Below are 17,592 nucleotides of genomic sequence, written 5' to 3' on the forward strand. Positions count from 1 at the left end.
CTTGGTGTGGTGTCCCCTAAAAGGCACCTTCCACCGCAAAAGAACCACTGGCTGCTATGGGACCCTGAAGGGACCTGGGATCGTGTGTGGCATGGCAGCTGGCCAGATGTGCTCCCCCATTTTAAATCAGAAAAAATGCTGAGTCGTGAGAACAAAAAATAAACTCAGGTATCTAAGAAGGGTTTTTACCTTCAGTTTGAGCCTTGAGAGTGCAGCCAGCTGTGCTAACCCAGCCTTCCCGTCCGAAGGCTGCTAGAGTTAATAGAAGCAGATGCAACCCCTAGATAGAGAGTGAGAGAGGAAAATGTAAGAACCAAAATAGCAGCATTTTGCAATTTCTGTTTTCTGAAGCATGCAGACATACTAACAAGGACATCTTAAATCTGTACTCCCTCCAGAAGAGGAAAGCCACAAAAAAATACTAACAAAAGTGTCTTATCTTCACTGAATGTTAATTTGCCCATTTTCTCATCCTTGTCCCTTACAAATTTTTAAGTTCATGTTCATATTTTCTGACATTTCTATGCCTCATTTGTGACTGAATTTCATAGCAATTAATTCCCCAGGACATATCAATTGTGGAAGGGAAGCCTGAGAAAAAAGCTTAGGGCGTTCCTGGAGATGGACATTGCACAGCTAATGATTAATCATAATATGCATAATAAAAAGAATGGTGATGGCTGTGCAAAGAGTAACGTATGGCAAATGACAGTGTAAATACTCTTCACTCAGCCTTTTTTGTTTTTTGTATTGACACTTGTTTTGCTTCTTGGAATGTCAATATTGAGAAAGAATTAACTAACAGATTAAATTACAAATCCGTCAGCGCAAAAGTATTGTGTTCTTGCAATTAGGATATAAAAAAGATACAGGTAACTCCCTAGCTAGTTATTTTAAAATACTTAAAGTAAAAATGCAAATAGGCGTTAAATCAAACACTCCAGTGCTGATTGATGTTAGCTTATCCAGGCTCGAAGAGATTTTTCTTCCTCGGATGAAAGAAGCACTGCGATGTGGGGTTGCCAAAGCAGGGGCTGACTATGGTTTCTTTGGCACAACTGGTGTCACCTGAGTTCAGCTCTCAGCTTCCCGAATTACTTGCACAACCCCGGCTCCCGTAAGGGATTGACCTGTCGCTCCATGTCCCAACGTCTTGCTCTGGGCCAGCTGGCTCTTGGCGTGAAGCCCACAGCCCCACACACTGCGGTGATGCTCCTCGTACCTTCACAAACCCCTTGGAGCTCATCCGACCCAGCGTCTCGTGACCTGGCGTGACCCAGCACATCAGCTCAGGGTATCCACGTTTTCCCGTAAGACTTGAGCTCTCCCCGTTGCCTCCCTTTGCAGCGGGCCACAGCTGCCCCCTCTGGGGACAGGCGTGTGGCACCTCGCAGCCAACGTGACACATCCCAGGCCATCATGTTGGCCCAAAACTGGCCACCCCAGAGGATCAACCCTCATCCCTGGCTCACTGGAGAGGACAGACAGCACTGTAAATCCTTGGGGTGGAGGTGCCCATCCCTGGGCTCTGGCTGCAATGCTCTATTCCATAGAAATAACTGAATGGGAAGGGTTTGTGGCACCTGGGCACGGGAAAAAGTGGGGTAGTGTGGGGCAGTAGCTGCACCAAGCACCAGGTGACCCCTGTAAGCATCAGCCGGGCAGGAGTCCCTGCGACGGCAGAGGCTCCAGAGAACCTCCTCCAGCTTCAACCAGACTCGCCTTCTCCAGCAGAAGCCCAATAGGGATGTAAACAGTTAAATCCCTGCAACTTTCTCAGATGGAGTGTGATTTTTACACAGCCCTGCCCTCTCCTCCTCCTTTCTACCCCACAGCCTTAAGATCATACCGTTTTCTTTCATTCCAACTCGGGTTTATTCAAAAGAAAAGCAATTACTCTCTAGCCAGTTTAAACAATTGTCAAATAACCTGCTGTGACCTGGCAGAGAGGAAAAATGTGGGGAGAAAAAATACCCTGCCCTCCCCTGCCACGCCGCTTTCCAAAGCAATGTCTGCTCCTCCAGCCGATTACAAGTGTCAGGTTGCCTCAGGATCCCTTGGTGATTTTATAGGATGATCCATCAGGGAAACACGTTACACAACTCTGAGCTCATAGGTCTATCCAGGCGGCTGCCAGATACATGCGTGCAGAGATACAGCCCGGGCCACAGCCCCCACTTCCCACAGCAAGGTGACTTTGCTGGAGACCTGGGATGGGCTTTGTGGTCCACGTCCTGTCTGCCTGGGCAGAGGTCCCAGCCCTCATGAAGAGAAAACTTCAGAGGAGGAGGTGATGCTTTTTAGGGCAGCATCTGAGGCAAGATGTTAATCCACAGCAGCGCGGCAACCTGGAGAAGGTCCTTTTCTCTTAGGTAAACCGCAAGTTCTCAGCTTCCTGAAGAGATAGCACTTAACAGATTTTGGTGAAGTTTTTTTTTGGGGGGGATAAACCTTAAAATGTAATAAAACTGCGAGATTTTTGTATAACTTAATGTTTTGTCACCTGGAAGAGGCCCAAAAATGCAGTAGCTTTTCCCCACTTTCTTTTCCAGACACATTGATGTTTGCTGTGCACCAGAAACAACCCTTGTGCTTCAGTGTCTTCCTTGTAAGCTCACCTAAAATCCGACACTGTCAGCAGTTTGCCGTGTCCATCACCAGGAGACACTCGGTACACTGAAACAGTCACGCTGTTGCGAAACCACTTTGGTATATAATTCAACAAGTGTTCCTGCTCATTTAACCTTTTCATCCTGCACTGCTCCAAGAGCCGTGAATGATTTTAAGAGGGTGACTCGCATCCCTCAGCAATTTCCAAGGACGCTACCTTCTCTTTGAAATAATGAATATGTGAGTCACGGCCAATAATTTCATTGTTTGTATGTGCTTCTCTGCTGGGTTGAGGATATTTTAAAAGTCTTTGGCGCTGGCGTATGTGCATCTGTGTTATGAGGCTGAAGGTGATGGGCACAGCCCGTACCAACCACGCTTGTTGCTCAGACAGGCTGATGTGCGGTGGCTAGAGTAGACAGTTTAATCTTTAATCTTCCTACTTTCTCCCCAGTTTAAATCAATACCAAAAGCAGAGGGGATGTTCTTGTGATTTGGTATAAATACACTTTTGATCTAGGTAAGCAGAGTCGAGATGAGGCATTTTTATGCCATCGCACATGGTTTCTTACATATAACCCCATCATTTCAAGGGCAGGTTGGAGAAAGGAAGGAAAGGCAAAGGAAAAACAACAGCCCTGCAGTGACAAAGCCATTCCTGTGTTTTCTGGGGAAACATGCTATGGCGCCCCATCAGAGTGCTCCAAAAAAAAGTATGTCAGCCAAACTTGCCATGAAGAAACCCAAGTGCAGTAAAACCGGTGCTCTTTACAGGACTTGTCCTTGCTAAATCTAAAGACGAAAGATGATACTTGGCAAACAAATTACTCAAGCCTTAATTAGGTTCTTTGGTCTCCCCTGTGCTGGCTCCCTGCTGCTCAAGAAGAGATTTGTAGGACCAGGGTAGGAGCTTTGCTGAATGCCGCAAGCAAAATACTGTAGATGAGAATGGCAAGTGCATGGGGACTGGCCAAGGTGACAAAGACGGGTCCCTGGCGCCACGAAGTGCAGGGCAGATCATGGAGCAGAGCAGACGCCGAGCCTCCAGAGCCAAACTGTAGTTAAAACTCATGGAGCCGCGTTCAGAAACGGACTGCAATGACATTACTCATGATTTTGGAGGATATGTAGGAAAGGAAAGGTGGAAGCCAGTCTAGGTCTGAAGCAATCCAACTTGTGGACCCTGCTTTGTTAGCAGCAGGCATCTGCTCTGGGTCCCTTCCCCGGTTTTTGGCTTCTTGCAGGTGGTTTAAAAAGCCAATTCCTTGAGCTGTGGACAGGGCTGACACTTGGGAAGCCACTGCTGTAATAGACTGGTTCGGCCTTAGAGTTACTCAGGTTGCTGCTGGTGTTCCACATGCCCATCGCCGTGGCACCTTTCATCACCTTAACTGGCCTTTGCAGAGGTCTCCGGCCAATCTGCCAGAAATGCAACCTGGGCAGCAATTAAGGAGAGCTGATGAAAGGCATCTGCCCTCTAATTCACTGTTTCACTTCTTGCCATCCTTTTGGGGAATGAACTGAAATGTAGATGCTAAATAATACTCACTATGAGGGATTTATTGCTATTTTAATGCTATAAGAAACTTCCAAAAACTACTGCTCCAAATAACATGTGTATATTGGTCAAATATATCTAAGACGTGAAGTTTTAATGGCTGCATTCGTCTTCCTGAATTGCATTTCTACTAGATTTACAAAATGTAATCGTATTCCACTCTCTCCCTACCAATATGGGTTTCTAATGATCTGCACAGAAATCTTATCATTTCTGCCTTAACTGTTAAATGTAAAAGTTCAATGTAAAAGGAAGGTGAAGAGTGAGTGGCCTTCTTCCCTCCTCATAATCCACAAGGATTTCCCCTCCAGCTTCAGGACCCCAATGTGTATTTCCAGCGTTTGACACCACTCAAAAATTATTTATTTATCAGCATTTATTATAGTATTTATTAGCAAACCACCACCAGCACCTAGCGAGAGTCTGAACAAAACCCCAAACATAACACCTACAAAAGAGCTACATTCAGTGATTCTGTGAAAACCAGGTATTTGCATCTAACTGCATCGCAGTCTTTTGAGCCTCTGTAGTGAGCAGAGATGTTTATTCTGGCGCTTTCCCCATAGCAACCCACGGGGTTTCAGATATAGCAGCCATCAGTCAATGCAGGTTGAGCATATTTGGAGCAGAGAGACCCCCTGCACTGCTGTCACAGCTGTAGGCTTAAATTAAAAAGCACAGTTATCTTTTGTAGCCTGGAGCACCATTATCTCCTCAAATCCAAGGAAGCCCTATTCCTTTTCCACTGATGGAGCAACGCCAGGGATTCACCAAGTATGCTCTAATCAACATTTTGTAAAAAAAAAAAAAATAATTAAAATCTGAGGCGCTAACATAATTATCTGAACTCTCGCTTACTCCCTGGAAGGACAGAAGTCTGGCGGGAATTTTGGCAGAGCCGGCGCGGATTTTCTGCCAGGGAAGGAATTCCCCGCAGCCAGGAGGGCGGCTTTCGGTTTCTCTTCCACTTGGCCTCCCTCTTGTTTTAATAACCGGTTTGCTGAGTGCTGACAAGGGACGTGGCAATATGCAGAGTAGGGGGGGACGGCAGCTCAGCGTCTCATCAAAGAGAGCAGCGCTCCCACCGAGGGGGCAAGAGGGAGGCCATGGGTCTGCCGCGGGGCTCTCTCAAGGCGAGCCACCCAGGAGTCCCCTCCAAACGGCTGGCCCCCCTGTCGCTATGGTTTTTCAAAGTGGGTGAAGAAGTCTTGCAGGGTTTGGGGGTTTACCGCTGCTGTTTTTCCTCCCTGCTTGTATTTACCTTGGCAACAGGGGGAAATACCGAGTCACGTTGCTGCAGGTTTGCTGGAGGGCTTTTGGGAGGCCCCGGTGGTCTCTGGCTGAGTAGCTGGCCGAGGGCAGGAACAACAGCCTGGGAAAAGCAAAAAACCCAGCCTCTCTCCCTTTTCCCCCTTTTTTCCCTCTTTTCCCACCACCAGCCTGCCAACCACGTGTATGGAGCAGAACCAGCCCTCAGGGCTGGGCTGGCATGGGGGGGAGGCCACCCCAAAAGGCAACACCCTTCCCCCCACCTAAATAAATTGGTATAAAATACCAATTTCAGCTAAATTTTAGTAGCCACACCGGGCTGGCTGACACCCAGTTCAACTCAGCCAGATTTTACATCAACTGTGTTGAATCATCATAAAACTATCTGCAAACAAATGCTTACAAAAAGCTCCCTCCCCTCTCAATTACTCCACACTCACATTTTTTATTCATGTTATGTTGTCATCATCATGCTTCGGCTTAGATAGAGCATTGCCAACACTCACGCTGTTTGAGGTTGCGCTTTAAATCCACTGCAGCTTGAGACAGGCAGTGAAGAACTACAGCACTCTTTATTAGTTTTCTTTTGTCCTTTTTCCCATTAGTTTATTTTCTTTTCCTTCCTTCCTTCCTTCCTTCCTTCCTTCCTTCCTTCCTTCCTTCCTTCCTTCCTTCCTTCCTTCCTTCCTTCCTTCCTCCACTCCTCTCCTCTCCTCTCCTCTCCTCTCCTCTCCTCTCCTCTCCTCTCCTCTCTTCTCCATTATTTTCCTGCCTTTTCTTGCCTCTGACTCCTTTTTCTTTTTCCTTGCCTTGCCTTGACTTTTTCTTAGAATCATAGAATAAAATCATAGAATTGCCTAGGGGGGAAGAGACCTTTAAGATCATCGAGTCCCACTATCAACCTAACACTGCCAAAACCACCACTAAACCATGTCCCTCAGCACTACATCTACCCATCTTTTAAATACCCCCAGGGATGGTGACTCAACCACTTCCCTGGGCAGCCTCTTCCAATGTTTGATAACCCTTTCAGTGAAGAAATTTTTCCTTAAATCCAATCTAAACCTCCCCTGGCACAACTTGAGGCTGTTTCCTCTTGTCCTATCGCTTGTTCCTTGGGAGAAGAGACTGACCCCCACCTCTCTACAGCCTCCTTTCAGGTAGTTGTAGAGAGCGATAAGGTCTCCCCTCAGCCTCCTTTTCTCCAGCCTAAACAACACCAGCTCCCTCAGCTGCTCCTTGCCTGTTCCTTTCTTGCCTTTTCCTTGCCTTGCCCTCCTTTCTTTTGCTTTGCATTGCCTTGACGTTTTCTTGCCTTGTCTTGTCCCTTGCCTTTCTCTTTTCCTTGCACTGATGAAGAAAAGCTGAAAAATCCCTCCCAGGCTCACCCCGAAGACAAAGCCAAACTCGGGACCGGCTTAGCTCCACGTCTGCTGCTGGAAACCAGCAGTTGGTGAGTCTGTTTCACCAGAGGGGTGGATGTCCCTGTTCTGGGATGACAGCATCCATTGGTGGCAGGAACGACAGTCGGCTGCAGCGGTGCCTCCGGGATGCAGCTGGACCCCTTATGCCAAGCTTGGAAATGATGGACCCTGACCTCCTACTCCTCTGGCAGGGCCCCAGCAAGTCTGGCACAGAGTGTGGCACTGCTTCATCCTTGCCGGTGAGCCGGGGGGCCTTGATCCCCTAGCCAAGTCCCACAGGGATGCATCAGGGTGCCCTTGTGCCAGCCAGCCTGCGAGAGCCACGCAAGGAGCTGAAGACACTTGCATTTAAGCAAGTTCACTTGCAGCTGGTGAGATGCCATTGTAGCAAGTGGTTGTCGTCACCCACTCTGCTAATTGAGATAATAAAAAGAGACAGTTTAGAGCTGTACAGCTGCAACTGGGAGCATTTCCCAGCTCCTGGCTCTGCATGTGCTTCTCAGCCATGCCCCAGCTTTGCCCTGTGTCATGCAGAGCCTGAAGTACCTCAACCTGTGCGACATTAAGGGCTTCTGTCTGCAGCTCTGCAGCTTCCTCACTGCTCCATGTCTCCCCACCATGCTGCTGGGTCCTCTCCAGTCCCTCGGTGGTAGTTTTCCCTTGTCAGTCCATGTTGTTCTTGTCTTATTCTCATGGCCCTGCCCCTACAAACCCCATTATGATGGGCTCCCATGAGACGTGATGGCCACCAGCGTGAGAATCATCTTCCCTTCCCACCTCTCTTCCTATTCTAAGGTTGTCGCTCTCAGCTTACATTAGGGGACCTGACAAAATGCATGCATAAAGCTTCACAAGCAAGCAGTGTGCCCCATCAGCATGTCCTTCCATCAGCACTGACATCTTTGTAAGCAGGAACAACCAAAAGGCAGTTTGAGAGGGTAAAAATAAAATAAAATAAAATAAATACATATAGTTACCACAAGAAATTTGTCTGCAGAGAGGGCAGCCACGCCACCAGAGAGGATGCCCATGGGAGGACACTCCTCTGGGGATCTCCTGTTCCTTCTCCTCCCAGCTGGCCATGGGGTCGTGTTTTCCTTTCCCTTCTGTTTCTTTCCTTTTATTTTTTTATCTTTCCCAAAAAACAGCCATTACCTCTGGAGTCAATGCATGCCACCAGTGACAGACCCCATGAATAAATCTTTGTGCAGGTCCAGCTGTCTCAACATCCCCCACACAACAACCTGGGGGAGGGTGTGGGCAGTTGAGCACCAGCCAGCAGGTGAGCACCAACGCGAAATGGTGCCCATCTTCCCATAGGATGCAGTGCCCACCAGCCCCTGGCACTCCTGTGTTGGAATCACATGGCGGGCAGGCTCCAGGAGTGATACAGAGCCTGGCGACCAGGAGACAAGGTCCATGTGATAACTGATGACCTGCAGGAAGAGGTCCATCCAGGATGAGCCCTGCTGGAGCACCCTCACAGAACCAAATCAAGGTCCATCAGAAAGGCAGAGAGCTGTAAGCAAAGAAGCTCTCTGCCTTCTTTGCTTTGTAGTTGGTTCTTCCTTCACCGTACATTATCTTCAAACACTTAAGGCAGCATCAGAAATGGAAAGAAATTCCTATTCTTAACCAAAACAACTCACAAGGTTTCCCACTTTGATGAACAGCTCCAGCCCCAAGAGGGAACACATGAATACACAAAACGAGGTTAGGATCCATTTTCCTGCCTCTCCTCTTCCATGGCACCATTTCACTTTGCTGGGAAGCCCGGTGCCTAATGGGTTCCCGGTGCACATGAACTACATGAGGTGTTGTTAGAAAGCCACTCAAAAGGATGAATGCAGGCCTGCTTTAAAAAGGGATGATGTAAAAATAGCACTCCCTCGCTTGACACATCTGACCAAGTGAGTAGACCTCTATGTGTGCTCGGAAAACAGATATTTACTTTCATGAACGAAACAAAACCCTCTCCCTGCAAGCACACACCCATATGCTTAGCCTTACGCATGTGTGGCGTCTGGTTTATTCAGTCAAAATAGCTGCGCACATTGTTATTTTCAGGATTTGAGAAGCTATTGCCATGGGGACTGAAGATCCAAATAGATCCTGAGATCAGATCACAGGAGGTTTTAAAATAAAATTGTCATTTCTGCCAATAATCATGTAAAACTGGCTTCAATGCATAAGTGTGGGGATTCACTGCTTTGGTGACTTCTTACAAATTGAAGTTACAGAAAGAAGAAGAATATTATATGTTGTTCATAACAGCCATAACAGTTCGTAACAGTTTGTAACAGTACCAAATGTATAATTATTTGCGGGCTTTAAGTATGCAGAAGATCTCATCAAATGAGCGGGAGATGGTGGCGGTAGCCAGCTGTAGTGGGTCTGTGTTGGTACCAGAAGCATAACTACACTTGAATTTTCTTCCATGGAGGCACACAAAGGGAAGCGTCTCTTGTTCCAGATTCACAGAGAACCGCATTATACAGAGACAGATAGATAGATATAAAATAAATAAATAAATAAACTTATACCGGAGTAGAAACTAAAGCTTGTTTCACAGAATAGAAATTACTGGCACCTGCCTCTACTTCTGCGTAATCTCTGCAGGGAAGCGATCTCAGGCTGTGCTATCAGCTCTGGCAAATGAAGCGATGTCAAGGCAGGTTAATACTTGGATATGAGAACACGAAAGAAAATCCGCCTTTCTAAGGATGCTGTAATCAGAGCTGCATTAACCAGGGATGGAGGCAGCCTGCTCGGGGTGGGTGCGGGGAGGCGCCGGTTGCACAACCTGCACACGTTGCATTGCTGGGACTGAGGGGAGGGAAGGGGAACCGGAAACCTCCCAGATCCACCTCAGTAAATCTTTTTGTTGTCTGTTGTAATTACTTGCATTCATTTCTCTTTGCTTATACAAAATGTTCTTAATCTACGTGAGTGAAATCAGAACAAATCCAAGTGAAGGCTCCTGGTAGCATTTAACAATGTGAGCACTAAAGGTACTTTGGTGTCACTGCAATTCCGCTTTGAGATAGTTCTGCTAAAAAAAATGCCTCTTTTCTGCAGTGCAGGTGTAAGTCTTGCAGTTCTCAGCAACTGTGTTTAGGAAAAAAAGTGTATTGCTAACATGTGCCTAAATCTGAAACAGGTCATCTTGCTTTGTGGTGGTGTTCTGGGTTGACCCTGACTGGATGCCAGGTGCCCACCAAAAGCTGTTCTATCACTCCCCTCCTCAACGGACAGAGGGAGAAAAATACAACAAAAGGCTTGTGGGTCGAGATAAGGACAGGGAGATCACTCAGCAAGTACCATCACGGGCAAAACAGACTCAACTTGGGGCAATGAATTTAATTTATTGCAAATCAAATCAGAGTAGGATAAAGAGAAATTAACCAAATCCTAAAACACCTCCCCCGCACTCCTCCCTCATTCTTCCCGGGCTCAACTTCACTCCTGACTTCTCTACCTCCTCCCCTTGAGTGGCACAGGGGGATGAGGAATAGGGGTTGTGGTCAGTTCATCACACGTTGTCTCTGCCACTCCTTCCTCCTTGGGGGAGGACTCCTCACACTCTTCCCCTGCTCCAGTGTGGAATCCATCCCATGGGCCGCAGTTCCTCATGAATTGCTCCAGCATGGGTCCTTTCCATGGGGGTGCAGTCATTCAGGAACAGACTGCTCCAGCGTAGGTCCTCCACGGCGTCACAAGTCCTGCCAGCAAACCTGCTCCAGTGTGGGCTCCCCTCTCCACGGGTCACAGGTCCTGCCAGGAGCCTGCTCCAGTGCAGACTTCCCATGGGGTCACAGCCTCCTTCAGGCATCCACCTGCTCTAGCGTGGGGTCCTCCCCGGGCTGCAGATGGATATCTACTCCACATTAACCACCATGGGCTGCAGGGGGACAGCCTGCCTCACCACGGTCTTCACCACAAGCTGCAGGGGAATCTCTGCTCCGGTGCCTGGAGCACCTCTTCCTTCTCCTTCACTGACCTTGGTGTCTGCAGAGTTGTTGCCCTCACATATTCTCGCTCCTCTCTTTGGCTGCAATTGTGCTGTTTCCTTTTTCCTCTTCTTAACTACGTTATCCCAGAGGCGCTACCACCGTCACTGACAGGCACAGCCTTGGCCAGCAGCTGGTCCGTCTTGGAGCTGGCTGGCATTGGCTCTGTCAGACATAGGGGAAGTTTCTAGTATCTTCTCACAGAAGCCGCCCCTGTAGCCCTCCTGCTACAAAACCTTGCCACACAAACCCAGTACAGAGGGTAACGTGCTGGCCATTCACATCTGTGCTAGTTAAATACACCTGGCTTGGTGGATCAAACCACCATTTCCCCACCCATCCACAGACATTAACATGTGTCAGTTAATGTACATCACTCAGTACCTGTTCAAAACAGCAGTGTCATGGCAACATAGTGTTCAGGAATCTGGCAGTACATGGGGCTTTCAGCATGACTTCGCACTATGATTTGGAGGTGATGAAGGTCACTCCAACCACAGAGCTCCAAACCTCTGGTTTGTTTACTTCAGAAGTGATCCTCCAGTGCTGCCAAACCAAAGGCTACAAGAGAAGAGCCATCTTCTTCCATTGTGCTGCTGAAAGGCAAAGAATTGTCTAATGTGCATCAAACCTCTCATTGCCTGGGGCTGTCAGCACAAGGGAGTTTGCGAGCTGAGGCCTGACCCAGCCGACTACCAGTGCTCCAGAGACATTTTAAGTGTTCATTAAAATGAGGTTGTCCTGTCTGGATTGCCTTTGGGAGACCAACTAGAGCAAACCAGGTCTCTCCTGTGTTTCATAGTCCAACTGTAGCCCTGAGCTGTGTATACAGGCTGGTCTGCAGGAGCTTCAATACCTCTGGGGAGGACAGGCCATGGACACCAGTCCCGCCAGCCAGCAGTAGAGTAGGCTGGACAGAAGAGCTGCCCATGCACTGCTGAACTTCACCACCACTAGGCCCAGCTGGCACACCCAGCTCTGCATTGTCCATCTTGCGCACCTGCTGCAACCACATCAAAATGTGCAGTACCGTCACCCTGCTGCAAGTGATGCTGGTGAGGTCTGGCCACAGAGAATTGCCCCAAGCTCACCCACAGTCTTCAAGATGAGGTCAGATGGTTTGTAGCAGATGGATCCTCCTCATGCTAGAGCTTACAGGCTGAAATATGCCCTGTGGCTGATGACAGTTGTCCCCATGGGCCCAGTGGCCATCTTGTCATACATGGAGAGCAGCAACCTTCAGCTGGGCCCATGACTCTTGCAGTGTGGAGTACAGGGGGATTTGGGTGCCTAACCCTGAGTCCCAGGACTCCAAAGACAGGCTGTCCCTCACTCGCTGTGTCACTCTTGACTTCACCACAGTCTCCACAGCTTGCATGAGGACTTCAATGACTCCTTTACAGGGTTCCCCTGGTGGCGTCGGTACAGCTTGGCACTGCCATGGCTGATGGGCCTGCTTTACTAGCCAGGAGGGACACCTTTGAAGCCACATGATCATACAGTTGACACAGGGCTACCTGCACCACATTCCCAGGGTCACAACACGTGGATGTGTACCACCAAGGATATCACCCAGGGGCATTGACTCTCCCCTCCTTTTTGCCATGACACAGAAGTAATCCTCTCCTGCTCCAGAAAGTGAGGAATGTGGTACCCCATACCCTGTGACTAGCATGTTTAAAGGGGAGATCTTTATTATCTCTGCAGTTTCCCAAATAAGATGACATTATTTACCTGGTTGCAGACCACTTCTGCAGTTACATCCCTCCCAGACATGCTTCCCTCTCACTGTCTCTACTGCCATATTCTGTGCATCCATAATGAAGAGAAGAAAGAAAACCCCCAATTATGCCAATTAAATTATCCACTTTGAAATGTAAATTAAGAGAGCCATCCTGCGGACAGTCACTCCCAGGTCCTCAGGGACATTTCCTGTAAACTACATCCCTTTGCTGTCTCCTTCAGGCACAGCATAGTCTATGTTAGGGATTTCCTGGTCCTTTTTGGCTCTGGGGCTGGGCTTCAACCAGTGCATTGCTGGGCTGCCTGTGCCAAAGGCTCTGGGACATGGAGGAGACCGCCCAGAGCTGTTCCTACCAGGAAAACCAGCGAGCCGATCAGGTTTTGCTGTTCGTGGCATGGCACAGCCCAGCCCAGCCTTCTGAGCGGCATCCTAAGGCCAAAGTCTAGGAGGCTGGTAGACCCAGCACTATGCAAACAGTATCTCAGGAGCTTTGCTTGGATCAAAGCTCTGGGTAGGATGGCATTCTGGCTCCTGATCACCATCTGCCTTAAATTTGGGAAAGCTGTTCAGGCCCTGGTGTAAGACTGTGACCCTTCTGGTTCTGCAGCAGCTGGGAGCTCAGACATCAGGAGAAAGGGATGTCTTCAGCTCCAGGTGGGTGCCCAAGCCCTGAGCATACCCCCCTCCTCCTGGGGCTTGGGCTGCCTGGGCCCAGGGCCAGCTTTGACAGTGCAGCTGGCTGGCCTTGAATCAAAGAGCTGTTTGAGAACAAGCTGTGAGGAGCCTCGGCGGGAACTCGCTCCCCTTATCTTGGGAACTGCTTTTAAGCAGGGCTCTTGCCCTTAGTGTCTGCCTGAGCTACATGGCAGCTGTGCCTGTGCCTGGCCACATAATTCACCAGTCTGGACCCTGATGTGACCTGGGACCTACCCCATCACTATGGTCTTGTCTGGTGATTGGGCTTTTGACTGACCTCAGCTACCATCGCCCAACCAAGCTCTTCTTGCTTGGGTACCGTGGCAGCAGGCCGTTGCTCATGAAGCCCCTACTGCATGCCCACCTTGCTGTCACCCTCAACCCTAGCTCACCTTCTCATATGGAGCTTCCTGACAGTGGGAAACAGCAGAAGATGAGGAACCAGTATGTACTTACTCTGAGGTTTCTTGTGAGAATAGCGGAGGAGGAAAGTGATGCTCTGTCCCAGAAGGAGCTTCCCCTAATTCTCCTCCCAAAGTGTGGACAAAGATGCTGAGACAGCAACTTGGCTCAGACTAAACACAGAGGGCTTATGAATAAAAAGAGGTTTTACGGTTCCTCCTTCACTAACAACATCCCCCAGAATCTGGAAACGCTAGCAGACCAGCCAGCTGCTCCCTCAGTGCTTCTGTTCTCGATCTGCAGATAATGAGGCATTTATAAATCCCAACCCTTGGGCTGTCCACTGGTTCTTCTGTCCACCAGGTCTTTGTGTTGTCCCCAGAAGCGAGTTCTCCCAGCAGCAACGGCAGCTCTCTGGGACTGGGACTGGTCCTGGCACAGATGTACGTGGGAGGGTGCTCATTTCCCTGAGCCCTGTACCAGTCCACACACCTCCTGACAGCTCTGTTTTGGCAAAACGCCATTGACTGTGGGGCCTATGGGTAGCGGGATATGGTGTGCTGCTCCAGAAAGGTATTAAAGACTGCCAGGTCCATTGAGACACTGTTGAAGGACTAGGAAAGGACATCAGAGGGCCATTGTAGCCAGGGCAGGGATCCTTTGTTTGTACCATCCTAGCCTGTGGCTGGAGTTTTCTGCCAAAAAAAAACACCCATGGGGGTTTCGCCCCAGACTGGAGTCTGGCACTGCCCTCACGGCAGGTGGCTGGAGAACCTGGACCTTGGTGTGAAATGGGCAAAGTAGCAACAAGACAGCATGGTGACACCCATAACCTACTACTTCGAAAATGAAGGACCATACTGTACCTTGAGAGTATTCAGGTGCCAAATTCATACTGATATGATTCACTGAGCACTAAATTGCTGGTGTAAATATAAGGACTATTCTGGGCCAGACCAAAAGCTGTCTTTTTCAGTATGGCATCTCCAACAGTCATCAGTAAACGGGTGTCTTAAGAAAAGCATAAGAACAGGAAAAAAGGTAATGCTTCCCCCAACGCTTTCCCAGCTTTCAACCATTCAGATTAGGGGTTTCCTGATCTGGGTGTGGATCTTTGTACACAGCAACTTTCCATGGGCTTCTCTTTGGTGGACCTATCTCATCTCTCCTTGAGTGCATGTTACCTCTTCACACCCACGGTATTTGATGGCAGCCTTTGACGAAGCTGGAGTCTTTACCAGGATTTACATCACATTCGTTACTAAGCCTTAGTTACCATGAGGTAAGAACATAACTCTTTCCTGTGAATTTACACTTCAGTGATGGAGAGAACTGCAAATGTGCATTAATAGTCTCACCAAAATGATAGGTGTATCTCAAAGGAAAATGAGTGTCGAAGGCATCGTTTGTAGGGGACTTTAACTTAGTTTTCTTTACGCATTACTCATCCCTTTTTGTCAGAGAGCAACACCCAATGAGATGCTGCTCAGCCAGTTGCTGGAGAGCTGTACGTACAGTGGGGACAGCTGCAGACAAAGTGGGCAGGGACCCCGGCTGTGCGCGTGTCTGAGCCTGCGCCAGTCACGCTGCCTCTAACAGACCTGAGAAAGCAAGGCATGAAAGTTAACATCTGCTGGGAGTTAGAGACCATGTGAATAGTGGCAAATTTTGTAGGGAAAAGCTTTCCTCACTCTGCCGTGCCAATAGCACTACACAGTTACAGCTGTCAGAGATGCTTTGGCATCCCATTTTGAGACGGGTGAGCAAGACGCGAGACTCACGAGTGGTTTAGAACAAGTTAAAGGCTTAAATAACTGTCCTTGTACCTTTCCGTGATTACAAGTTGCATGACTGCATGACCACTGTTCTTGACAGGTGGTCTATCGCCAAGTCAGCAGCAGTAGTTTAAGATGATACCACCTTGTCAGCTGTCCCGCTCCTCTGCTGGGAGCAGCAGGAGGCATCCACACCTCCTCCACCCCACAGGTCTTGGCTTCAGCTGCTTGTGGCTGTGAACAGCGAGACTGAGGAGCTGCCACATGTTTTATTTGCCCCTCCCTCCTCGCCTTCTAACATCCACTAGCAGGGTGGGACTGACAACATGTAGCGTCTTAAAGCACTGCACCTAAATCTCTGCCATCCCTCTTGGAGGGACTGCCAGCAAGAGCATGACTCAGGTTCATTAGATTTCTTTTACATGCTAGTTTTCTTGCAGCTGTATCGACTGGTGGATATAGATAAAATCAGTGACTGCAAAAGAACAAGTGACCAGCTATCCCGGGGTGAGTGGCCTCTGACTCTGGAGGTGTAGGTGAGGTCATGAGCTGATCCCACAGACTTCCCAAAATACAGCAATATCACCTGCTCGTTTCATTTTGGTTTGCTGAAGCCAACAGATCATCCCAGAAACAAGCACAGCTCAACTCTGTTCAGTAATGGGACACCCAAAGAATTGTTATTGTCCCACATCTTTGAATTGTGAAAGATCTTTCTTCCCCATAGCTCTTTAAGATAAGAAGTTTTTACATTGTCAGGGCACTAAAGGCACCCACAGACCGCATTAGCCCTACCCAGCCTCTTTTTCTCCCCTTCACCCTTTCCCATCACCCCCAGCCCAGGACATCAGCCTGCGCATCTGGGCCAGGGCTGTGATGGAGCTGGAGACTGGCATCGCTGCAGCGTTGCTGGTGCAAGGGGCTGAAATGGAGTGTGTGTGGGGGGACCTTCTCAGGAACAGTAAATCCTATTAGTGTGCTCAAGGCCCTAACATATATCTTGCAGGTCTTGGCGACAAGAACACATTGATATGAAGCTCATATGGTGAGGAAGAAGGGCCACCCTGAACTGCATGGTTCATTCAGCTTTCAAAGTAGCAAAGTATTCGTTCCTCATATTTTAATAGTGTCTGTTAATTACAGTGCCAAAAAGTAGTATTTGCTTAAGTACATCAAAATGTTTTCTCTCTGAGTACATGCAATTTTAATTATCTAGTCAAGATCTTCACCAAGAAGCTTTATTCAGGCAGTAAAACTAATCAAACTTCCATGTAGCTCTGTCTAAGAGGCATTCAATTCCTGAGTGTCTACTAAGACTAATGAAATGCACTACAGAAACTCAGAAAGGCTTTTATCATCTATAGGAAAAAACGGGAAAGAAAAGACATCACCACCATTGTATCTATCAATCCTATCTAGTGGAATGGGTATAGATTTATGGATTGGTAAATTGAGTTGTCCCAGTCTGGAGACACTCCATTTTTTATTTGCAAGTTCCCCTTTTAGCTCACAGATTACGCTGGATGGATCCGAACAAAGCTCTTTTGCTCTTGGTAAGGTGGGCAGCTCCTTCAGAGGATAACTGCAACATCCCTGCCTAGCAGGGATGAGATCGGCATTGCTCTGATGCCCTAGCAGGCCTGAGTAAGCCACAACTGGCAGCTACGGCCACTTCCCTTGGCGGGTAAAACAAAGTTCTCAGCTATTGAACCTGCTTTAGCAGCTCTCTTGAAGACAGCTGGACAGCTGGATCCAATTCTCCTTCAAAAGAACAAGTGCCAGAGCCCACAAGCCATCTCTGACATCTCTTGACAACACACCGGTCACATTGGTTGTGCTGTTTGGCCTTCGCCCACTTCTGGCTCCTTCTTCTCTTCCGTTGCTAGCAATAATGGTGCAGCACACCCAGACAAAGCTGTTGGGAAAAGGCACGGGGGAACGTAGATTGGGAGCTGAAACTACTTGGATACAAGAGGGATGGAAATGCTACATTGATCCCTCAGATAAGAACATTTGGCATGCAGCTGAACGACAGTGAAGAAGAGCATTAGTCTTCCAGATTTTTATTCATCTCCATCAGGCTGTAAGCCTTGTTTCACCAGAA

The sequence above is a fragment of the Rissa tridactyla genome, chromosome 1 (assembly GCF_028500815.1).
Source record: "Rissa tridactyla isolate bRisTri1 chromosome 1, bRisTri1.patW.cur.20221130, whole genome shotgun sequence".
Classification (NCBI taxonomy): Eukaryota; Metazoa; Chordata; class Aves; order Charadriiformes; family Laridae; genus Rissa; species Rissa tridactyla.